The sequence below is a fragment of the Ictidomys tridecemlineatus genome, unplaced genomic scaffold, assembly GCF_052094955.1.
Source record: "Ictidomys tridecemlineatus isolate mIctTri1 unplaced genomic scaffold, mIctTri1.hap1 Scaffold_225, whole genome shotgun sequence".
NCBI classification, from domain to species: domain Eukaryota; kingdom Metazoa; phylum Chordata; class Mammalia; order Rodentia; family Sciuridae; genus Ictidomys; species Ictidomys tridecemlineatus.
Window position 1 is genome coordinate 94,817 of NW_027521943.1, and position 16,964 is coordinate 111,780.

General features: G+C 44.3%; 1 pseudogene; it reads right to left on the reverse strand.

The window, feature by feature from the left end:
* Positions 1–1,970: 1,970 nt before the first annotated feature.
* LOC144373086 (potassium voltage-gated channel subfamily A member 5-like) lies at positions 1,971–4,515 on the reverse strand (annotated as a pseudogene).
* Positions 4,516–16,964: the final 12,449 nt, after the last annotated feature.

Below are 16,964 nucleotides of genomic sequence, written 5' to 3' on the forward strand. Positions count from 1 at the left end.
GATTTTCAAGCCTCTGGGGCTGTGGAGGCCTCCTGTGCTGCCTTCTCCGTGTGTGTGTGTGTGTGTGTGTGTGTGTGTGTGTGTGTGTGTGTGTGTGTGTGTGTCTGTGTTTGCAATTCTCGCAATAGGTTCCCATAGAAGCTTGCCATGTTAACACCTCCCAAGGCTCCACGGGTCTCCTGGGCAGGTAGAGAGGATCACAGATGCAGCCAACCCCAGGAGGGAAGGCGGGTGGCCCAGAGCTCCTGCCCAATGCACAAGGGAGGTAAAGAAAAGTCCCAGAAGGGTTAGGCCAGGAGGTGCACATTAGGGTGAGAATCAGATGGGAATCCAGTCTTCCTCTCTCAGCAACTGGGGGCTTTCATTTCTTTTTTCTTTTTTCTTTCTTTCTTTCTTTCTTTTTTTTTTTAAATATTTTTTAGTTGTCAATAGACCTTTTTATCTTATTTACTTATTTATATACAGTGCTGAGAATCAAACCCACTGTCTCACATACACTAGGCAAGTGCTCTACCCCTGAGCCACAACCCCAGCCCCCTGTTTCCTTTACAAAGTGTAAATTATACAAGTAAGGAGTCTCCTCATCTGAAAAACATGCAGGTAAGTGAAAACAATGTGTCATGGCCACCCTGTGTCACTGGCCTGCACTCTGTACCCAGGCCCTGGCCCTGCTTTTCCACTTGACAAACCACCCTCCAGCATAGCGGCTCCCAGGGCAGCCATGGGTCTGTTTATGCATCCGGGTAGCCCCAGTGCTGAGGACAGCGGCCTCAGTGAAGGCAATAAATATGCATTCAATCCCTGTCCCCACCATGCCAAGGTAACTGCCATTATCAGTTGGCCTTTCTTTCCTTCCAGATCAGCATCATCCAATAGAAAGTTCTGCAACAACAGAAATGTCATCATTAGCCACTGCTGCACTTCAAGTTCGGCTGATGGCTTTCAGGAACTGCTCAGGGCAAGGCTACAATCTGTCAAAACCAGCCTTTAATGGGAACAGGCAAATCCTTCCCCTGGCCTCTTGCTGCTACTGTCCACCATAAAGGCTTTGCTTATTCCTCTGCTGTGCCATAGGGCAGTGGGCATCAGGCACTGTTCCCTGTGTGACTTTCACACTCATCTGCGCTTTTGTGAACAGATTTCATGCCTGTGGAAATCAGATTTGTTTCTCAGATCTATTGAGAGCAGTGCCAAGGAAGTCCTAAAACCTGCAGAAAAGGACACTTCAGAAATCCGGCCCCAAGGAACCACTGGGGTGGAGGGGGGGTGTACTCACCATCCTCTTCCTTTTAGCCCCCTGCACATTCCATACTGATGTGGTGTCTGATACCACACATCACACAGCACCTTGCAGTGTGTCTGTGTCAAAGGCAGCCTGAAACAAACAGAATCTACCCACCATCGCCTCTGAGGCTTAGAGAAACCATTATTAGCTTTCCAAGTCTTCTACCCCCAGTCGAGGCATTTGCCCTGACTCCAAAACCAGAAACAACAAGTGGCAGACTATTATCTAAAATTTCAAAAAAAAAAAAAACCTAACACTTGCCCCAAGTAAGTCACAATTTATTTCCTGGGATTAAAAATAAGGAAAATGGATTATCAGAAGTCTTCCTCTAACACCATTAGAATGCTTTTCAAAGAAAGTTATAAGAATCACTTAAGGCTCACAGAAAAAGTCAGATCTGTTTTTTGTTGTTTTTTTCCAGAACATTCCTTACCCTAGATATAAAGCGCCCATATCACATCCCAGAAAAGAGAGAGACTTGAAGAAACAGCCATGCCAGGATCTCTGGCTCCAAGTATCCCAGGAAAACATCAAAAAACTCTTGTACATAAATTCAACATATATCTTGGGAATAAATGCAAATATTCTCCCTCTGAACTACAGTACAAAAATTCACTCACCAGCCATAAAAACAACATTGTCTTCTATACACAAATATAATAATATGTAAAACAAATTTGGAACACATGGATGGGGAGAGCTACAGAATCTCTTGGGATCTGAGCTATTTAAAGTCATTTTTGTTTGGGTTATCCCTCTGCTGGGTATAGGAAGCTGGCTAAAATACATTCAACTCACAGCGCTCACCATTTCAACAGCTCCTGTGTCATGGAATGTGGTACTTTTTAAAAATAGGCGACCCTTGGTGTCATGGAAAAAAAGAGGGAAAATGGGGAGTTAGAGGGTAGGAGGAAGAGAAAAACAGGCTTCAGTAACAAGGTGGACTTGGAATACTCTGTGGTATAAAGTAAATCTCCAGCTTCAGAGGCCACCCCTGTTCCCCAATCTGCTGCCTCCCTTTACAAGTCAGTTTCCCAGCTGCTGTCCAGACAGAGGGCATACAGAGATCTCCGCAAGTCAACATTGCTCTTGGCCTTGAGATTACACTTCTCCAGGGGGCAGCTGCCCCTTCGGTTACTGTCGGAATTCTCCAGGGACCCCCCAGCCTTGCAGAGGGAAGCCTTGCTCCAGCTGGACTTCCTTTGTCCTCTGGAGTCTAGTCCAGACCCCCGTCTCTGGTTGCCTTGCTCTTCCTTCAGGGCTCCCTGCTCTTCATGGTCTGTCTCCTGGTGACAGAAGTAGTTAAAGTTGGAGACAATGACGGGCACAGGCAGGGCAATGGTGAGGACCCCAGCAATGGCACACAGAGAGCCCACAATCTTACCACCCACGGTGATGGGCCTCATGTCCCATAGCCCATGGTGGTCATAGTGACTACTGCCCACCAGAAGGCATCAGGGATGCTGGAGAAGTGGGACCCCTGGTTGTCTGCTTCTGCAAAGTAGATGGCACTGGAAAAGAGGATGACTCCAAGGAAAAGGAAGAAGATGAGCAGCCTCAGCTCCCTCATGGAGGCCTGCAAGGTCTTCCCCAGAATCTGCAGCCCCTTGGAGGGTCTCGAGAGCTTGAAGATGCGGAACACCCAGACCAGGCGGATCACCCTGTGGATGGCCAAGGACATGGCCTGCTGCCCGTTCTGGCCACCCCCTCCTCCACCTCCTGGCTGTTGTTCTGCCAGTTCAGTGCCCAGGGTGATGAAGTAGGGAAAGATGGCCACAATATCAATGATGTTCATGGTGTTCCTGGAGAACTCTGCCTTGCTGGGACAGGCAAAGAAGCACACAAGCAGCTCAAAAGTGAACCAGATGACACACGTGGTCTCTACAATGAAGAAAGGGTCTGCCAATGTCATAGGCAGGAGTGGAGCCACTGTCGGCCAGAGGGAGGTGCCATGGCCCCACTGCCATTTGTCCCTGAGGCGGGGGCAGAAGGCTGGTAAGGCACCGGGGGATGTCGAAGACGCTCATGTTCATCCCTGAACTCAGGCAGGGTCTCCAAGCAGAAGGTGATGATAGAAATGAGAATGACTAAGACGGAGATGATGGCGATGGCCCGTGCAGACCCAGAGCTTTCCGGGTATTCAAAGATCAGCCACACCTGACCTTGGAACTAGTTACGGGGCAGGAGTTTCTCCTCTTCTTTAATGAAGCCCTCGTCCTCCCGGAAGCACTCCATGGCCTCATCCCCCAGCTGGTAAAAGCAGATCTCATCTGCGAACACTTCCAGGGAGACATTGACCAGCCTCCACAGGCGCCCTCCAGACTGGTAGTGGTAGAGGATACCATCGAAGCTGGGCCGATTGCGGTCGAAGAAGTACTCATTTCTCAGAAGGTCAAAGTAGCGCAGACGCTTGGCTGGGTCCCCCAGGAGGGTATTGGGGAACTGAGCCAAGGTGCCCAGAGATGTTTATGAGAACTCGCTGGTGGTGAAGGGACCCCGGTCCCAGTACTGGTACCTGGTCCTCCACCATGCCCAAGCTGGGGTTGCCTTCTCCCTCCTCATCCTCTGGAGTTGGCCGTCTAGGCTGAGGCAGTTTCTGAGGCAGCGGAGGCAAAGGTCCCCCTCCTGGGTCCGTGCCCCTCTGTGTGCTGCACCCCCTTGGAGCCTGCTCCTCTTGCCCATCGCTAAGCCCAGCTGTCGGAGGATACTGAAGCTCTTCTCCCATGGTCTGACCACAGCCTGGTCTTGCCTCACCTTCTCCTCTGATGGTCATGGCACCTCCGTTCTCCAGGGGCACCAGGGTGATCTCCATGGCCCTGGAGCAGGGGGCATGCTGCACCCTAGCCAAGGGCTCTTGTGCCCCCCACTCAGGTTCTGCCTACACCTCTTGTCGGGCTCCTCTCCCGCAGTCCGCTGGTCTGGCTTTGGGGCGGGCTGGGGTTGCTGGCACGATCCTCTCCCTTGGTCCTGACGTCAAGAGCTGCTGCCCTGCTCTATGCTCCTCTCCCTCTCTCTCCCTTACTCTCTGTTCTGGCAGCCGGTTACCAGGCAGCCAAAAAGCCTCCTTCCAGCAGATGCAACCTTCAGCCGCCCCTCTGGCTGCGCTGCTGCTGCAAGGCCTCCACCCTTTGTGCCTCCCCCGCCTTCTTCTCCAGCTTCCCTTCCCGAGTATGTGGCAGCGGGTTTCTCCCAAGAGGACTCAGCTGGGGCCCTGGGCTAGAGAAAGGAGGGGGGCGAGAAGGTCCCCACACCTCGGAGGGTGGAAGAGAGGGAGGGAGCTGCGCGCGAGAGAAACAGGTTGTACTGAGACCATAGAAACTCCAGGAGCAACCAGATGAGAACAGCTCTGCTTTTCAGTTCACCTGGGAACCCGCTGAAAGCCGAATGGACCCGAGGGGAAATCAACTATCATGCTATGAAAGCACTAAGCTTTGCGCTGAGTCGAAGCAGGAGAAAGGAGACAACAGTTGCGTGTGTATGTGTGTGTGTGTGTGTGTGTGTGTGTGTGTGTGTGTGTGTGTGTATACATATTTCCCTTTGGAGGAATAATGATATTTTTTTGGGAAGAATTACAGACAGGAGGGGGCATGGCAGAGCTATGGACCTTGAAATATATATATGGAGACGCATCTGTCTTCCCATTTCTCTATAAACCCACAAAAAGATACTAGGCTGAACCTTGTAGCACCCCCTGCCCTTGACCTGGGAAAAGTCCTATCCCCAGCTCAGACAGCAGTGGTGAACCAGGACATATCCAAAGGCAGCCCCAGGCTGGCAGCCTCATCATGAGATTAGCTGTCTGGTCCCATAACCCTGCCACAACCCATCAGCCCTCTCAACCAAATCTTATTTACAAAAATCATAACAGGAGGGGAAGGAAGGACTTAAAAATATTGGTGAGGACTGATTCTGCCTGGTGAACCTTATAGTTAGCAACTGCATGGGGCATGGTGTAGGGAGATGGGGTGAAGGGTGGATGATTAGAGGGAATTACTTTGCTCTTACTATGTATCAGCCAACTCTTGGTGCTTTACAAATATTAACTCACGTATTCTTACAGCAATCTATTTTGCGAGTATTATTTTTGTTCCCATCTTATAAATGAAGAAACAGAAGTACAGAGAGATTGGCTAATTTGCCCAGCATCTCAAAAGTAGAAAGTGGCAAAGCTGGGGATTCAAACCAAGGGAAATCTTTCCAGGAATGTCTGGCTGTTCCAGACACAGCCTACAGATTCTTGACTTTAAATGACCATAGTCACTTGAATGAATATCTCATTAGATTGTCTATTTTTGTTCCTGTAATTGTTTGGGGATTTATAGCTGTGGATGTTACAGCCTCTGGTCTATGAATTTATCTACACAGGGGGATGATCAGAAACTTGGTTCTGGGTGTACAAATTTTTGTTGAAATAGCAGAGTGTAGATATACAAGCTTGTGCCAGAGTTGCTGTGAATCTGGTTCATGTAAATGTTTTTTGTTGTGTATAACTCTGCTGTCTTTGCAGATGTGCATAAATGAAGAAGGGGAATGAATGTGAAAATCAGTATGTGGAGACATCACTGGCTAACCACAGGGACTTGTATTCTCCTCTCCCAAACTGTTTCATCTCCACTGGGCTTTTATTCTTTGGGCGGGTGGGGGGGGAGTGCTGAGGATTGAACTCAGGTCCTTAAGCATTGGCGTTGTGCATGCTAGGCAAGTGCTCTACCTCTGAGCAAGCCCTGAGCCCCTTTTGTTTTCTGTGGCTCTTTAAAGTTGCCAGTCAGCATCAGGTCTGCCCCTGCTGAGCTTGTGGAGGATGAGGTCAGACACTCATGACCATGGTGTCCTGTTTACTAACTCAAGCATCTTGTAAATGCCATATTAATCCCCTTTGGATTCCCCAAGGGAAAGAGTCTCTGGAGTCCCTTGTCTTCTAGGCACCTTGGGAAAGACTGTTCTCTGAAGAATCAGAATACAACATAAAAAGTCCTGCACTTAAGTCAGGCCTCTTTTAATGTGGTATTTTCTTAAATTGGCTTCCTGTGCTTTTACTATCTCTCCCAAGTTTCTTGCAAAATTACCTTCAGATGTCATAATTGGCAGCCATGGAAATCTCCCTTAAAAAAGAACTTGTTTATCAGCTGCAGGAGTGCAGTTAGTTGTCAACTCCCATCTGTTAGCACCTTCTCACTCTGTCTCAGCTTTCCAGCAGAGGTCTTGCTCCCCCCCCCAACTCACCCCCAACCAACCCCCAGGCAGCCCTCTGCCAATGACTGTGCACAGAAGAGTTGCAAGGACCTGGCCACTTCTGCCCAATGCAAAATTCCCCTAACAGTAACCTTTGCTCTGGAGGTCCCCATTGAGTCGGCCAAGACTGAGATCTGTGTTGTATTCTGAGATTCACCCTTTCCAACCTGTCTTTGTCTTCTCTTTCCTTTCCCAAGTTTTGGATCAGCATCATTGTTTGAATGCTTTACCTAAGGAATTCTGCTTCCTATTACTTTTGTCTTTTATCATCTTCCAATAAACCTCTTGCATTCCATCTCTTATCTTCTCCCCAGAAGACACATCACATAACTGAAACCTGCCTTCTTTTCTACACATCTAGTCCTAGAAAAATATGTTCTTTCATAGTAGTGTTAAAAGGTGGACCATCACCTCAGGATCTTGTTAAAATGCAGAGTCTGCTCTGGTGTGCATTTTAGACTAATTTCAAATACACTTCCAGGTGATACTGTTGTTCCTATCTACAGATCTGACCATCAGCCTCTTCTCAGACAAGATCCAAACAAAGTTTCTAGCATTTTTTCCATTTCTAGATATGTTCCTAGAATGATATGCACCGAGGAGAAAAAATGGGAGTTCTCCTGTTAATTCATTGGGCTGGTCCTATCATATAATAGGAGGACTTTAAAGGAATACAGAACCAAAGAGAAAAAGAGTGATTTTAAGACAGGTATTGAAGGGAGAGAGTGCTGGGCTGGAGGAGAAGGAAAGGAAGAAGAGAAAGAGAATAAGGAATCCTAAATGTCAAGTTTATTATCCATTCCAAATGTATTTACAGAGTACCTGATATGTACAAGCCTTTGATGACCAAGATATATGTGATTCATTTCCCTAGATGGTACATCCGAGGGAAAGCAAAAGACACAGAGCATCTAATCTTAAATTAATTGTTTGATTACAGTTTTGATGATTGGCACCAACTAGAATATGGAGTACTATGAGAATAGTGGGGATCCTGACTCTACCTAGGGCTCAGGGAAGATTTCCTGAGGTTGTGATGGAAAAGACAAGCTATTTCAGGTGGAAGGAAGAGTGTGTCCTGAGACACCAGTAAAGGAAGAGACAGGGTTGTCTTGAGGAACAAAAGAAAGCTAATGTCGTTGACACAGAGGGCCAAGGAAGAGTTTTGTGAGATTGAGTCAGAGAGAAAGATGAATATAAAGTCGTGAAAAGCCTGCTCCATCACATTTCACCATGTCCCCAGCAAGATGGCATAATAGTTTCTTTCTTATATTCAGATTCTTTGCTTGTTTCTCTGTTAAATAAAACCATATGGTTTTATTTTAGCTTCCAGTTGCTCATTTTGTACCCTATTTCTTTCATTCCTATTAGAATATATCTTTGGTTTAATCTTTGTGGATATGTATGTATCTATCTTATCTATAACTGGTACCTTCCACACCATTAATCCATCTGTCTACCTGCTGACCTATTTATCTATCATCTATTTGTGTATCAATAGATAAATGGACAGTAGGCGACAGATACACAAAGACAGAGATCATAAAATCAGGAACTACTCTTTACTTATCTGATTTTCCTTCCAACACCAAACATGGTGATGAATTAACATCATGCATTTCAATAAATATGTGCTGAATGCAATTGAACTAAGAGAAAGAAATTCACCTGTTGCAGCAAGGAGGAAGGGGAAACTGAGGGACAGGAATGAAGGGTAATTTCTGAAATCACTTAAATAATGAAGACTCATTTGAATGGCCAAATAGGCTAAGTGGTAAATTAAATTTTCTCTGGCCCTTTGTTCATATATATATATATATATATATATATATATATATATATATATATATATATATCACTGTATTATCTACTGTTGCATAAGCCACCTCAATTGTGTAGATAAAAACAGCTGTGTGGGTAAAACAATAATTTAGTATATTGGGTTGTGCAATTTAATTCCTAGTGTTTATAAGGCCTAAAGTTACTGTAGCTCTGTTTGTTATATCAGAATCAAACAAAAACATGAAGACCTGTTGGATTTTCACCCAGTTCAACCGGAAACCTTTCATTTCTAGACAGAATTTAAAGAGTCAAGGAGGAGGCAAAAATAATATTTGTTTTTAATTATGCCATTCATCTCTTACCTGTCAAACATGAATTTTGCCCCTCCTCCTTGAAGTGATTGACAGCCATGGGAGCCACATTGGTGCTGCCCTGGGATTCTGGAGAGAGTCCTGGTAATAACCTGCACTGAAATGCTACAAGCCAACTAACACTACGAACTACACAGTCTAAGTCTCAGGACTCAGCCTACTTCTCTTTTCACTTAAGAAGATGGACAAATGGGTGCTGTTGCAAGAACCACACCTGTAATATATATCCAGCCATCTCTGGGGGCTACCCCAACCAAACCCCAGGTACCATGGAGGGAGGTCAGATTTCATAAAGTAAGAGAAGCACACTCTACAATGAGCCCTCACTTTTCTAAGATCCTGGTAAACTAATTATTCCAAATAACCTGATCACACATCTACTCTGGGTCCCAGGATCCCCTTTCCATTAAAAAGGAAAACTAGTCAGACCACCATTGTATCTCCTTCCTCAAGGACCTGTCAACCCCAGACTGGGAAGATTTGTTTTCTCTAACCTCCCCAATAGCATCTTTCTAAGGGAAAATAGAGGTGTCATTAGCTGGGGGAGCAGGTTCAGGACTTCTCAGGCTGGACTAGGGAGAGCCAAAGAGAAGGCAGTGTCAAAATTAAAAAATTGAACCTCTTCTCAACTTAAAAAAAAGGAAAACTTGATTAATAGATCCTTGGTAGGCTGGGTCTCACTGCTGTTATGAAGCATGCAATTCTATGGTATATTACTATTAAATAGCACACTGCAAGGATATCTGATCAGCAATAATTGGTAATAGAGTATCAATCAGCAAAATAGTAAAGTTCTTTCATTGAATCCTCTATCCCAGATGCATTTACTTCTAAGATCTGTAGCAAAAAAAAAGCAAACATTTTAACAAGGGGAGCAGATGTTCTTCCTTTCCCTCCACTTCCCTTCTCACTTGCCCCTCAGTCTAACACCTTGGGAAGGAAGCCCTGGAAATGACTTTCCTTTGCTGTTTGGTGGAAACCCAAAGGTGGAGTGGAGCAGAACAAGTGTATAAAAAATATACATGTGCTAGGGACTGGAGATCGTTTAATTACTGCAAGAAGTAGGAGCAGGTAGGCGGGAAGAGCCATCCAAGAGGGAGAGGGAAGAGGAGCAGAGAGATTATACTTCCATGGACCCAGATCCTGAGAGAGACCTCCCAGTCACCCCAGTTACAGAAACAGAGCCCTGTTACCCTAGGTACAGAAACAATATCCCATTAGGTAGTTCTGTGTTCTTAAAGGTTTCTATAGCAAAAGGAAAAGAACATCTTGCTCCAGTCATGACTCTTCTTGGCATGGTTGTTTTACAAAATGAAATCACAAAACAAAATGGAGTCACTTTTGCTTTTACTATCACAGTTCATGCAGGCCATATCTTTGCATCTATTTTTTCTCAATGACCCTCTGAAAATAAATCCTCTGTATTCTGATTTGGCAAAACGTTGGTTTAGTCATGGAACACAATTAAGGCTCACCTATGGCATCAATGTGGCTGGCTGGTTCTAGAGATGAAGGCTGAGATAGGATGGCTTTTAGGGCCTGGTTACTCTAAGTGTGGTCCATGGACTTGCCGTGTTGAGATCACCTAGAAACTTACTAGGAAAATAATTTCCCAAGCCCCTCCCCACGCACACTGAATTAGAGTATCTATGTGGCCCAGGAATCCATTTTAACAAGCTCTTGACATGATTCTGATACCCACCAAAGTTGGGAAACACTGTCCCATGTGAGATTCTGGTCCTTTTACTGGATTCTATGGTGCATAAGGAATCTGGAAGCTGGGAAATGAACTCTGGAAAATGGCTTGGGGCCTGGATTGACATAGGCCTGTACAGAGTCCCCACAGCTCATGATGACACTCAGCTTTGCTAGGCCCATTTCTTCATCTGTAATGAAGTATTACATGTCTAGCAAATCATAAGCACTCAATAAATAGAAGTTCATTTGTTAATTTTAGGTGGTCTATGTACTTAATAGCTGGAAAATGCATATATGGGCCCTAAATTATACACATTAGTTGTCTAGAGTGACCACAAAGGTAATTAATGGCCTTTCTTTTTGTTGATCTTCCAGGTTAGTGAAAATGAGACAAATGGATCCCTGGGTATTAGCCTCGGCAGATGCCTTGATGCTGGTATCAGGGCAAGAGATACCAGGGCCTGAACCTTCCTGGTGGTAGTAGTTTCCTATTGTTGCTATAACAAACTTCCAAACAAACCACATAAAATTACTATCTTGCAATTCTGGAGGTTAGCAGTCCAAAATGGCTGTGTGCTAGAATCAAACTGTTGGCAGGGATGGTTAGAAGGAAAAATGGAGGAAAATTCATTTTCTTTTTCCAGCTTCTAGAGGATTCAACACTCCTTGGCTCATCAAAGTGAACAATCATTTTCCTTCATCCAACCTCTGCTCCTTTGTCATGTCTCCTCCTCTGGCGCTTCTATTTCACTCTTCTATCTTTTAAGGACCCTTGTGGTGACATTGGCCCCATGCAGTATAGGTTCCAGGGACCGGACAAGGACATTTGGGGGAGATCATTATTGTGCTTACTGTATTGTTCTTAACCCTATGAAGCATTCAAGGAGATTCCCAGGATGGATTTTGGAGTACTTTAAAGGATCCAGGAATTTAACTAATCAAATCATCTTCTTTTGCAGTTAACAAACATTTGGAGATTTGCTCTGGAGATTCATCAGAAGCTAAGCAACCCGAGACCTTGGTTTTAAACCTAGATTTATGGAATCTAGCTCCATGGTGCCACCCAGATTTCCTCGAAAATAAAAGGTGACCCCAAAGGCTGAATCATCCCAAGGATTCTTCTCTAAAACTGTCTCTCTACTCCTTAAAGTCCCTGTGCATGGATGGAATATTTGCAAATCAAAAGCCTGGTCTCTCATTAGTCACTGCCACTTCTCATGAAGCAGGAGACAGCGAGATTTCTCACACACAGCAATCATTTCTTTCTCTGGTAAAGACAGTGATCTTGGGAAGAGCAATTATCTCAGCAGAATTACCAACCTTGCAGTGTGACCTTATCGACTGTTTGAAATTACATGGTGTGCATTTGCTGCTATTTTAACGTCTGCCTTCTTCTGTTTCCCCCTGCCCTAGCCCAGTGCTGAATCCCCCACACTCCCACCCTCTTTCTTTTTTTTTAATCTTGGGAAATAACTTTCTTATTTTTAGTGGTTTGATGCCACTTGTGAGAATATGATAATGAGGATCAGAGTAAGGATTGTCACACTGAGCTGGGGCTCAGCCATCACCCACTGGATTTTTCAACTGAGTGTTAGAGCTTTTGTCTCTGCAACAAAGACATGGATGATGAAAGCCCCCAAGGCTGCTGGCTTCATGAACTGCCTGGCTATTCTCAGCTCCCCAATATTGTTCAACTAGACTGAGTGATCTTGAAAGTCAATTATCAAATGGTATGGGCTCATATTCTAGAGCTCAAGAGTAAGACAAAATTGGAATGAGAGAGAGAGAGAGAGAGAGAGAGAGAGAGATATGAGAGCTTCTGAATGGCTGAACCCATGAAATTTAGAGTCTGCCCCCAGGAGAGTCTGGAAGCTCCGTGTCCCCTCCCCCAATCATCACACTGTTCATTACTTCATCTGTATCCTTTGTAATATCTTTTATAATAAGCCAGTGAATGTGACTAAGTATTTCCCCAAGCTCTGGGAACTCTGAGTCAGAAACACAGGTGAAACAAACTGGGGCTGGTGATTGGCATCTGGAGTAGGGGTGGAGTGACAAGTTTGGGGAACTGAGCCATCCACCTGTGGGATCTAATGTTGTCTCCCAGTAGACGGTGTCAGAATTAAATTCCGGTATTGCAGCCTTGATTGCTAGCTGGATGAGCAAAACCCCACCACACTCAGTGTCATATGCATGTTGTGAAAGATGAGACTGAGTTTGGTTCTTTTCCTTATATTTTCAGAATTATGTTATCATAGTAGTTAATGATAGATCGCAGACAGACATGAGCAATGGGAACATCAGGTTAATGGATGATTTTACAGATTGGGCTATTGGGAGCTGCCACATAAGGGTGAGCGCGGACCCTTACCTTTGAGCAATGGAGCAATGGAGGTGTGAGACTGGTTTCCTGCATGCAGAAACAGGTGAATCTCACCTCACTCTGAAGGGGAATAAAGCTCTGGGAGTAGGTGTCACACAATGAGACTGGGCTATACCCCCCACAAACCCAATCTCTTGCTTCATTTGGGTGGAACTTTCTTGAGTGTCTTTCCCCTCAATAAATAGGGCTTCAGGTGTGCTCGCTCTCTCTTTTGCCAGCTTCCCTTGACTCCCTTGTGGGAGCTGGGGCAGAGGAGCCATGGCTAAACCCCAAGAAAAAGGTACTTTCTGTCCCTGAGTGATTATTTCGTGCCAGTCCAATTCACCTGGAGTGACCCTGACTAATTTAGTCACATGTCACGGCACTGGGCCTACTGTGCTGAACTCCCCCACCCCACCCCCACACACACATGCTTTTTTTTGTAAAAAGCACTTTACCGGACACCACTCTGGACCCTAGCTGACTTAAGTCAATAGGATATGTTGCCTTCCTCAGCAAACAACCTGTTATCTGCAGGAGAAATGCAGACCAAACACTCTTCCAAGACAGTAAGAAGAACAGAGAGTACTCTAAAGGGAGACTTTTGTGACCTTTACACAGACCAGATTCCAGGACTCAAGGAGATGGGATAATTAGAAGCAAAGTCTCCAACCATAAAAATCTGTAAGGACAAGTTCCAATTAGAACAAGTCATCATGGGCCCAGCTGACTCAGAGTTGCCTTGAGTTTTCAGCAGATCTTTTTTTTTTTTATTGATTGTTCAAAACATTACAGAGCTCAAGACATATCATCTTTCATACATTCGACTCAATTGGGTTTTGAACTCCCCAAATACATAATACAGACTCACTTCTGTTACATACTCACATTTTTACATAATGGCATATTAGTGACTGTTGTATTCTGCTACCTTTCCTATCCCCTACTATCCCCCCTCCCCTCCCCTCCCCTTCCATCTTCCCTCTCTACCTCGTCTGCTGTTGTTCAATTCTCTCCCCTTTTTTCCCCCCTTCAGCAGATCTTATAATATCAAAATCTCCCCTTCATGGGATGAGACCCTATGCAATGGGAACTTGAAGTTCTGACTCGATCCTGCTGTCAGTCAAAAATTACATGGTACTCCTGGGAGGGAGTCTCTGGAAACTTCCCTGAGACCCCCAATAAAACTGACCTATCAGAGAGTCACACTCTCCCTCTCTTTGAGAGGAAATGCTCTCTCCCTTTCACCCTTGAGTGTCCCTTTATCCCTTTTCCTTTCCCTTCAAATAAACTCCTGCCTACTATTATGTACAACTTGCTCAAAATTCCTCAGACAAGATTAAGAACTGATGGTTGGTGGTTGCAGACCCCGATGGTCAATTCAGCTTTGCAGGCACAGGCAGATCTTGCTGTATATTGGTTAACATTTCTTGAGCTGTTATCGTATGCCCGAACTTTTACATACACGGTGACATTTAATCCCCCCAAACAATACTGGATGATAGTTGCCATTATCAATCCTCATCTTTAGATATAGAAACTGACAGCTCATTAAGTTAAGGAGACTGTTGAAGATCTATTGAGCAGTAATGGCAGAGCTCTTCTAACTGCAGATTACTGTGCATTATTGGGACATCCCTTTGAAGAGCTGTAGGGGAGAGGACCTTTTCCACTGGGTTTCCCTTCCTGTCCCTCCGTGGTCTTCCAATATGCCCTTGGTTTCCTCAAGTCCCTGACACAGTTGGAGAAAAACCAGGGCAAGGTGTGAAGGACAGCTCCAGGTCTCTGCTTTTTATCACACAACAACCTCTAAAAGGAGGGAGGTCCAGCATCTTGTCAAAATGAAGTGACTCAAAGAGGTGGAGATCTTTTATCTGGTTTTCTGTGACTTCTGATGTTGGGGCAGCCACATTGCTTCTCCAGGACAGAATTCTTCCCACCTGATGGCTTCTCTCTCGCACAGTCAGATCCATGCACATGGCTGAGATCAGAGGAAGTGAGGTGAGAAGGAAGCTATCAGGAATCATGGTGGGCATGGTGGCACGTGCCTGTAACCCCAGTGACTCTAGAGGTTGAGCAGGATTGCAAGTTGAAGGCCAACCTCAGCAATTTAATGAGACCCTCTTTCAAAGTAAAAAACAAAAGGGGTGAGTGGGGCCATTGCTCTGTGGTGAGTTGCACCTGAGTTCAATCCTAATACAAGAAAAAAAAAAAGACTCTCATGAATTTGGTTTTCAATCTCAAAAGAAGGATCCTCCTAGAGGCTGTGATCATTGTTTTAGAGAAAAAACTCAGTGGCCAGGAGCTATAGATGGACCATGTTAGCTTTCCCCTCATGATGAACTTTATAAAGACTTATTGTTTTTCAGGACCTTCCTTTGGGGAAACTCTGGATCCTTGACCCCATCACCCTCTCATCATTGAACAGGAAGTAGGAGATGGGCTAGGATGGGAAGTTCAAATCTTTGAAGGAAAGAGACCTGTGTGCATGGCTATAAGTGTGAAACCTGACTTTGCAGAATGTAATGGTTGTGTGATCTTGGGTGAGTCACTTAACTTCTCTGTGCTTTAATTTTCTGTATCTGTAAAATGAGAGGAATTATGATGGCTTCTTAACCTGTGGGGTTTTTGGAAATATTAAATAAGTTAATATTTGTAAATTGCTTAGACCAGTGTCTGACATATAGCAGGCACTATGTATAAGTTTATTAATAATGACACTTTAGGGTGGAGGTACCTTCCATACCAGGAGAAGAACCCAACACATTCCTCCTTAGGAAGGCTATTATTAGAGCCAACCAAAGACACAAAAATTTCCTGTGAATTAGGGAACCATGGTAGCTAAGCAGTAAGTCAGAATGTAAATATATATACTCTAGGATAAGATAAGTCTGAGTTTAAATCACACTTCACCACTTACTGTCTGTGTTACCTTGAGCAAGTTATTTTACCTCTCTGAGCGTCACTTCTCTCATTTGTAAGAGGAGATGAGGATACCTCTTGTACAGGGTTATCCCCCAGATGGTGATATATGTATGAAAGTAACTATGACCCAGCCAGCCCTCAATCAGGGGGTGCTGTTGTCACCACTGTCCTCATCTTTTCTGCCTAGAAATAAGAAGAAAAACACAGTAAGAATTAAGAGTGTGAGTGTAAGCAAAGACTCCAGGTAGCACATCAACATTAAAGGGCTGGGGGTGAACTTGAAGGTTGAAAACTGCATTCAATATCATAATATAGATTAATAGTTAGAAAGAGAAAAAATCACTATTATTTTTAAAAAATATACCAAATAAAGTGATGTTCAACTTATCTCTCTGCAGAAAATGACTCCTTGGAAAATTGCCAGATAGGAAAGTCAAGGTGAGGGGACGGGCTGGGAAGAGTTTAATTTTCAAAAGGTGTCATATCTCTCTGAAGCAGGCACTTAAAAAGATCAAAAACTAAGGCATATGGTGGCTATGATTTTGTTTTAAATCTCAATAAATTTTTTAAGGCCAAAGTATTTAATGGATTAAAGAGGGACATTTTCTGATTCAATGTAGAATACATGAAAAAAAATGAATAGGATCAGTTTTATTTATTTATTTATTCATTCATTCATTCTAATTTGTTATACATGACAGAAGAATGCATTTAAGTTCATATTACACATATAGAGAACAATTTTTCACATCTCTGGTTGTACACAAATTAGAGTCACAGCCATACATGTACTTAAGGTAATGATGTCCATCTCACTCCACCATCTTTCCTACCCCTGTACCCCCTCCTTCCCTTCCCTTCCACTCCCTCCCTTTTGCCCAATCCAAAGTTCCTCCATTCCTCCCATGCTCTGCACCCCACCCCCCATCATGGATCAGCATTATGCATCAGAGAAAACATTCAGCCTTTGGTTTCTGGGGATTGGCTTGCTTCACTTAGCATAATATTCACTTAGCATAATATTAGCATAATATACCTGAAAATGCAATAATTTTATTCTCTTTTAATGCTGAGTAATATTCTATTGTGTATATATACCAGTTTCTTTATCTATTCATCTGTTGAAGGACATCTAGGTTGGCTCCTCAATTTAGCTATTGTGAATTGTGCTGCTATAAAAATTGACGTGGCTATGTTACTGTAGTATGCTGTTTTTAAGTCCTTTGGGTATAAACTGAGGAATGAGATAGTTGGGTGAAATGGTGGTTTCATTCCAAGTTTTCCAAGGAATCTCCATACTGCTTTCCAA